The sequence below is a fragment of the Juglans microcarpa x Juglans regia genome, chromosome 1S, assembly GCF_004785595.1.
Source record: "Juglans microcarpa x Juglans regia isolate MS1-56 chromosome 1S, Jm3101_v1.0, whole genome shotgun sequence".
NCBI lineage: Eukaryota > Viridiplantae > Streptophyta > Magnoliopsida > Fagales > Juglandaceae > Juglans > Juglans microcarpa x Juglans regia.
This window is the reverse complement of record NC_054595.1, coordinates 22,058,781-22,066,475: the sequence shown is the minus strand read 5'-3', so window position 1 is coordinate 22,066,475 and position 7,695 is coordinate 22,058,781. Positions and strand designations below refer to the sequence as shown.

Below are 7,695 nucleotides of genomic sequence, written 5' to 3'. Positions count from 1 at the left end.
TATCAGGTACTTGAAAGAACATGAAGCGGTTCTAGGTAGTCATATAATCAAAATAATTATAACTTAGTGCAGAGTCTGGGAGTCTTTTGACAGTTCAGGGATTTGTTCCCCATTCTACCTCTGTGATGACTCGGAGAATATAAGCACTGTGATAGATCAATTTTGTTAAATCATTCTTATCATAAATGAGTTTTATGACAAGAGAGTTGGTGAAAATCAGGATACTGGAGATTTTTTGATAAATCTTCAGGTATCCAGTGCAAATTAGGGGGAAAATAGGAAGAGGTTATTTTAAACAGATCTGTTAAATTAGAACGATTAGGTTCTATATAAAACAGATTGGTTACAATAGGCTTCTTCAAATATTTAGATTTTCCTTTTGGGAGGAAAAACTGAGGAGTAATCAAAGTAGGACCTTTTGATGCTACTGATTTCGCATATAGATCAAAAGATGTAGAAACTGTAGACGCGAAAGTCGTCGGTTGCACAATTTTACCAAGAGGTGTGAACCTATTGGCAATATCCAGTGCTGTTGAAGAGGCACTGGGCACAGGGATGGATCCAGACTCATTCTTGATGAGTTTTATACTGGGTATTGGGGGTGGGGGGTTTACTTTCTGTTTTTCTTTAATTTTTTTTTATCTTTTTTAGCTTTCTTGGGACATTTATCAGTAAAGTGTCCTGGATTGCCACAAATAAAATATTTTCCTTGAGAAAAATGTTTAAATTTTTTTTTCTTGAAAAATGGCCTAGAAAATGGTTTTTTATAAGTTTTCTTATAAAATTCATCATGGGGTTTTCTCTTGATACCATTATGAGGTTTAGAAAACTTGTGCTTTCTTTTGGAGGGAGCTATAGCAGGAAGTCCAAATTGTTCACAAAATGTCCCCATTTCGTATTTGGCTTTCTTGCTATTTCTCATCTGCTCACGAAGCATTCTTTGATCATTACACATACTAATACCAAGTTTCTTAATTACAGTACAGATATCACCATAAGTGTATCCATCGTAATTTAGAGACCCAACAATAGTAAGTTCATCCTTCACTTTGTATGCAAACAAGCGAGGTAATCTATCAATAAATTTTTCCTTCCAGTAAGGCTTCTGGCTATCATCTCGAAGCATTACTTTGGAAATAAAAACATCTTGGTACCATCTATAATTAGACATCTGAGATTTTTTAACTGGTCGCTGATGCGGCTTGTTATATCAGATTGTGTGCCAATAAAATGTTTTAAAATAGTATAAATCAAAGTATTAACTCCATCGGATTGGGCTGTCCCAATAGATTCATAAAAAACGGGTAACCCTTCATCATTACACTTAACAGCGTTCTGAATGGTTTCCTTAGCATCTCTGGTAAGATGTTTATCCCACCAATTTCTTAAAACACCGGAAAATCCTTGTGTTAAAATCTTAACAATATCAGATTGTCTAATATTGTTATTTACATAAGCATTTGTCACAAGAGACATTTTACTCATGGTATTCACGATTTCTTGTTCGGAGAAACCATCAATATTCCATTCGTAAACCTTGTCAGTAGAGTAAGAAGATTGGTTTTGAAAAACTTTTTCTTCAAACTGTAAATCAGGAGGAGTAGGGCCTGGAATACCAGTTTTTCGTTAGACTTATTGTTTTGGGTCCTTTTGAAGAAAATTTGGCAATTTCAGGTTTTAAAATAATATCTTGAAAATTCTTTTTAAGTAAATCAAGATCATTTTCTTCAGAAGAGTGATCATTAGAAGACTCATCTGTAGTTTCAACAAGAACTTCTTCTTCTATTTCTTTGTTAGACAAAGCACTAGTAGAAGGCTGTTCTTTTTTCAGATCATTAAGCATTTGATCAATCTTGTCTAAAGTCTTTGCCTGTGGATTTTTAAAATCAATTTTGGTACGACTTTCAGGTAAGATAATCAAAGGTTTTTCAATCATTTTCTTTGGCTGATCTTTAGTTAAAACCAAAGAGATAGGATCAGGTTTTTCAACCTTTTCTTCAATCCGATCTAACTGTTGTCCGATCGTATGAAGAGCAAGATTCACAAATTTATTTTGAGAAATAACATTTTTTATTTCTTTGAGAACCTTGTCCTTCTCAGGATCTCTGGAAACAATTTCTGAGATTTTGAAAGGTGAAACAGATAACTCAACCCCTTTATAGGTGATGAGAACAGTCTCCAAAGGTAGATGGCTAGAATGAACTACCATTTTCCCTTCTTCCTTGACAAAATCAGTTTTAACAACATTTAAAGTGTTGTTAGAAACATAAATATTTTCAACAAAATCAAAGAAAAGAATATGCCGTTGCTGCTTATTCATTTCTTCTTTCCATTTCCATTTAACACGTTGTTTTTTTTTTTTCAGAATATTTTGTGTGATAGGCTTTTCGCCTAGCACTGTTTTTTGAAAGTTTATATTCTTCAAAAAGATAAACAAGATCAAACATAAATGGTTTGTTTAGCACAGTTAAACTGTGATAAACCTGAGGTGCAACAGGAGCTACCATATCTGAAGCTGTAGGTGATAAAGATGAGTTATCATCTTCTTTATCGGCTTCATTATGAATAGGCTGGTCTTTAGAGGATCCAGCATCCTGTGCAGAATAAAAAGCAGAAGTAACTTGAGAGGACGTAGAAAGTCCTTTCAATTTTAAAACATGATTAACAGGTTGGGCTATTTTAACAGAATCTTCCAGAAATTATTTGAGATTTTGGTCTCTTCTTACTGGAATTTCTGACCCTACAAAGGAAGAGCTAGATCCAGCAAAATAATTTCTTCTTAGCCCTGGAGATCTAGTCTGGTCAAAACTAATTTTACCAGTTCCATCCAGGTACTGTTGAATGTTACTTGGATAACTTTCAACAGGATTTCGAGGGATGGAAGGAATTTCTTCTTCCAAAATTCATTCTTTGGGAAGAATTATATCTTTCCAAAAAATTATTTTTGGAGTTAAAACATCCGCATCTGAGGTTGAACTCTGGATCAGAAGAGTTTTTCCCTGGATGGGTTTTGCTATGACTTTTGGATTTAAATTCGTTTTTAAAAGACGATAATAAATCTTGTAAATAAAAGTAAGGGGTTTGCTATCCTTAAGCATATCATATCCAGAAGTTAAAATGTTTAAAGTCAAACATTTTAAAATATTTTCATCATCAAGAGCAATTGTTAAATCAGGATAACAATTAAAATGGACTGGTCCATCCGTTAGAGAGGATTGGATCATTCCGAGAATACTTGTTTCAAAATTATTGAACCTGACATCCCTTAAACAAAACAATACGGATGCATTGATACCTCCCCTTGTTAAAGGTTTGGCAGCAATTTGGACAGATCTAATATGAATATATCTAAAACCTTGCTGCAAGAATTTTGTTGTCTGTTCTTTTGAGAATAGATAGCATTTTTCTTGAGTTTTGGAAATAGCAAAAGTTTGTTCAACAGTACGCACGCAAAATTGTGTGTGCATAGATCTCTCAAACCAATTGGTTCGATAGATCGTGCTAACATCAAGTTTTGGAATCTTCCATGATCCTAGCACAGACGACTCTGCTGCTTCAAAAGTACAGTCTTCCTCATTAACTATGTCAGGCGGCATAGCCGACCTGGAACTAATTGTTGAATTGGATCTATTTATCCAACTCATTTTGTCCTAGGACAACACCGACCATCGCATCTCAGGGGTCTGCGAACTTACCACTCTCGGCCCTCGGGTTTGAACCTATAATTGCCCTATACTCGCCTCCCTGGCTTCAAAACGGGACTTATACCTCCGAGTTGCTGACCTACTTGTCGAAAGATGATCCTGAACCAACCAAAGTAGAAACTCCGGGTGGGGGGTTGTCAGAAAACAAAATAAGTTCAACAAAGAAGAAACAATTCACAACAATTAGATACCAGAATGGCTCTGATACCAAAATAGCGAAATTTTAAAACAAACATTGTTTTGACAAAAATGAGCGTTGTTAAGCTCATATGTGATTTTCATCTGAAATCCATTTGCAGAAAATAATTTCTCAGAAGATTTTTCAAAATATTTTTTAGGAATAAGTCCTTCCTGAATGCAATTTAGGTCTGATCCATAATCAATCATAGCAACAACAGTAAATTGAAAATCATGGGCAACCACAATGGTGACCCTGGAAAACCATTTTGGAGGAATGGTATGATGGATCAAACAAATCTGATTTTCAGCGGCTAACTCATGTTGGCTTGAACCAGAATCATTTGTTTGCTCATTACCAGAAGGAATATCTTGATCAAGTTGTTTATCAATTTTAAACACTAAAAATTCTTATTTTAAAATCTCGTTTTCAGACTTAAGGTTATTAATCTCAGATCTGAGTTCAACGATTTCTTTTTTAACAAGATTAATTTCGTGTTGTAAATCATTTGTAGAAATTTCCTTGGGTTTTTTTTTGAAATCTTTTCAAGGTTTCTTGAAAACTAATCATTTGCTTAGAAGGTTCTGGTTCTTGGTAAACCATTGTCTTCTTGAGTTTAAGAAGATATTCTTCTTTAAACTCAGGATTTGTAATTTGAGAAATCAAGGTTAGTAATAGGTTTTCTTATTCTTCAGATTTAGTTAAGACATAAACTGTCTTACCCTTTGTCTAGCAACAAGTATCATTACAATCGTAACCTAGCTTAGGACCAGTAGGATCAGGTGATCTAGTTTTTGAGTGATACTCTGAATCATTAGAACTGAACTCAAAGATATCAGATGATGATGACGAAGCTATTTCTAGGAGTTGAAATAGTTCTTCTTTATCATTGTTAAAATAGTATAAATCAAATTATTAACTCCATCGGATTGAGCTGTCCCAATTAAGGTAGAATTCATCCTATAAAAGCGTTTGTGCAAGAGAGGGTGTCTCTCTCAATATAAAGCTACTAGCAGGATCATTACTAGCCGATGTGGGACTATCCCGGCCCGCATACTCGACCCTCCCCTCAGGGGTCCCTTGCAGCGGCCCCACACGCCTACCAAACCAAGGGACCCATGCCAGAAGCGACCCTACTACCCCTTGACGATATCGGTTTTGGCTCTGATACCAATGAAGGTAGAACTCATCCTACAAAAGCGTTTGTGCAAGAGAGGGTGCCTCTCTCAATATAAAGCCACTAGCAGGATCACTACTAGCCGATGTAGGACTATCCCGGCCCGCATACTCGACCCTCCCCTCGGGGGTCCCTTGCAGCGGCCTCACACGCCTACCAAATCAAAGGACCCTTGCCAGGAGCGGCCCTACTATATATATTAACTTGACCTCAAATATTCCACGCATAAAACGAGTTATAGAATTGTTTATGGAAGTAGCTGCATTGGTCGGGTGTATTTCATTGGTAGACCATGCATGTGCATCACATATCTCAGCTGCACGCGTGACTAGTTGGGATCCTCGAAGGGGCTCGTAAGCAAATATGACTAGTTGGGGTCCTTTATAACATTGTAATAGAAAATAAGTATCTATTGCGCGCAGTAGTAAAAGAGAAGTGTTAGGTCTACTATAAAATCGAGTTTATAAACTGACGTATTTTAATGGGAAATGTAAAATTTATTTTATAATACAATAATTTTTTTTTATAAATTAACGTATCATATTAACTAGCATAAGTTTATAAATTTTCTGTTATTAAATCTTCTTTTAAGACCAAATATTTCTCTCAATATATTGGTGGCCACCCATAAAGGTAAGTCATGAGTAACCATACATTTTTTAGTTATTCTTTCTAATTTTAGTTTATCAAATTATGGATAATATTCTCTAATATAAAGTATTATTTTCTATTTTTATATTTTTCAATTTTTCAATTGTTCTATTTTCAGTTCTTCAAATGTAACTATTTTCAATATTTTTTTTTAAAAAATAGTTTATTCTCAATTTATTTTCTAGTTGTAAAAACATTTATTTGTCTACTGACAAATGAACATGTTAATATAGATGATTTTTTTGAGCTTATTTTAAAATCCGATTATGCGTTTGTGACACGTGTTGGCATCTGATTAATCTTGATTTGAGAATTAATTCCGACGTGGCAGCTAGTTTTCTATCCCAAAGAAAATGTTTTGTTGCGAATGAAAAGGGAAGGGCAATATAGGAAGCGTATGGCTGCCAAACTGCATGATCACTTCATGGGTCTTACGTACGTACCTCAATTCCTCGTTGATAAACCTTGACGTCCTATATAAGGTCTCCAGAAGCAGCTTCTTGGTCCAAAATAAATGGATTAATTCATACTTGTTGGTCCAAATTATTAACGTAAACTTCATGTTAAGTTGACTAATATGCCCAAGAAAAATAGGTCTGCTTGATCCCGCCATATATAACATACTAGACACGGTTATTAGCAGTCAATAAATAGCATCCAATCCATGAGCCTTCTGCAACATCCATCCCGACACCGTAATTGCTTGCTTGATTTCACCATTTAGTAGTACTCATGGCTGCTAAAAGTCTTCCCCTCTTCTCCTTTATCACTCTCGGCCTCCTCCTTGCCCTCATTTCCCTCCTTTCTCATGCAACAACTCCGCTAGACTCATCTGACAAAAAAAATATCACCCTTTGGATTTCTCAAGCGTCTTCAGGGATGCCACAAGGGTGAAAAGGTAGAAGGCATCCATGACCTCAAAACGTATCTTGAACAATTTGGTTATTATCACAAAACCAAAAACAACACCCATGCCAATGATGATGATTTTGATGAACTCTTAGAATCTACAGTCAAAACATACTAGCAAAATTATCATCTAAAGGCCACTGGGACTTTGGATGCTAAAACGGTATCAAAGATGATAATGCCTCGTTGTGACGTAGCAGATATCATCAATGGTACAAACTCGATGCAATCGGGCAAGAAGAAGCATCACCACCGCAATGGCTCATTTCATATTGTCTCTCATTATAGTTTCATGTCTCCAAGTGCTCCAAAGTGGCCAACCTCAAAGTATCATCTCACATACGGGTTTCTCCCAGGAACCCCAACTCAAGCGATGAGTCCCGTCGCACAAGCTTTCCGAACTTGGGCAGGAAACATGCACTTCACCTTCTCGCAGGCTCAAGCCCTATCAAATGCAGATATCACTATTGGTTTTGGAAGTAGGGATCATGGAGACGGGAATCCTTTTGATGGAACTAATGGAATCATTGCTCATGCATTTGCACCAACAGATGGAAGATTCCATTATGATGCAGATGAGCCCTGGAGTGTGGGTGCTACTCCGGGTGCATATGACTTGGAGACAGTTGCTTTGCATGAAATTGGGCACCTTCTTGGACTTGGGCATAGCTCAGTTCAAGGAGCAATCATGGAACCCAGTATCTCTCAAGGAGTGACTAAAGGCTTGCATGCAGATGATATTGCAAGAATTAAAGCCTTATATAATGTTTGAGGAATGTCTAAGAATTTAATGGGAGTAGATTATTATAGAATAAAACATTTGTTGCTTATAAAATAAACTACAACGATGATCCAAGTAGGCCATATTGTTTTGGCAATTAGAAGAGGGATTTAGTTTCATAAATTAGCTGTTAAGATTTATGTCTCAAAACATTAGTTTGAATTTTCACTTTTTTAATAAAGTCAAATTTAGATAATCGCGAATATCTTGTTTGGGCAATTATAATTCTTAATTAGATGAATTGATGTGCTCAGTTTTAATGTATGATAATTAGGTGCATTTTATTTTCTTACTT

The 7,695-nt window shown here is 35.8% G+C and overlaps 1 pseudogene; it reads left to right on the top strand.

Annotated features, from left to right (window-relative positions):
- The first annotated feature begins 6,442 nt into the window (after positions 1–6,442).
- On the top strand, positions 6,443–7,431 carry LOC121247172 (annotated as a pseudogene).
- Positions 7,432–7,695: the final 264 nt, after the last annotated feature.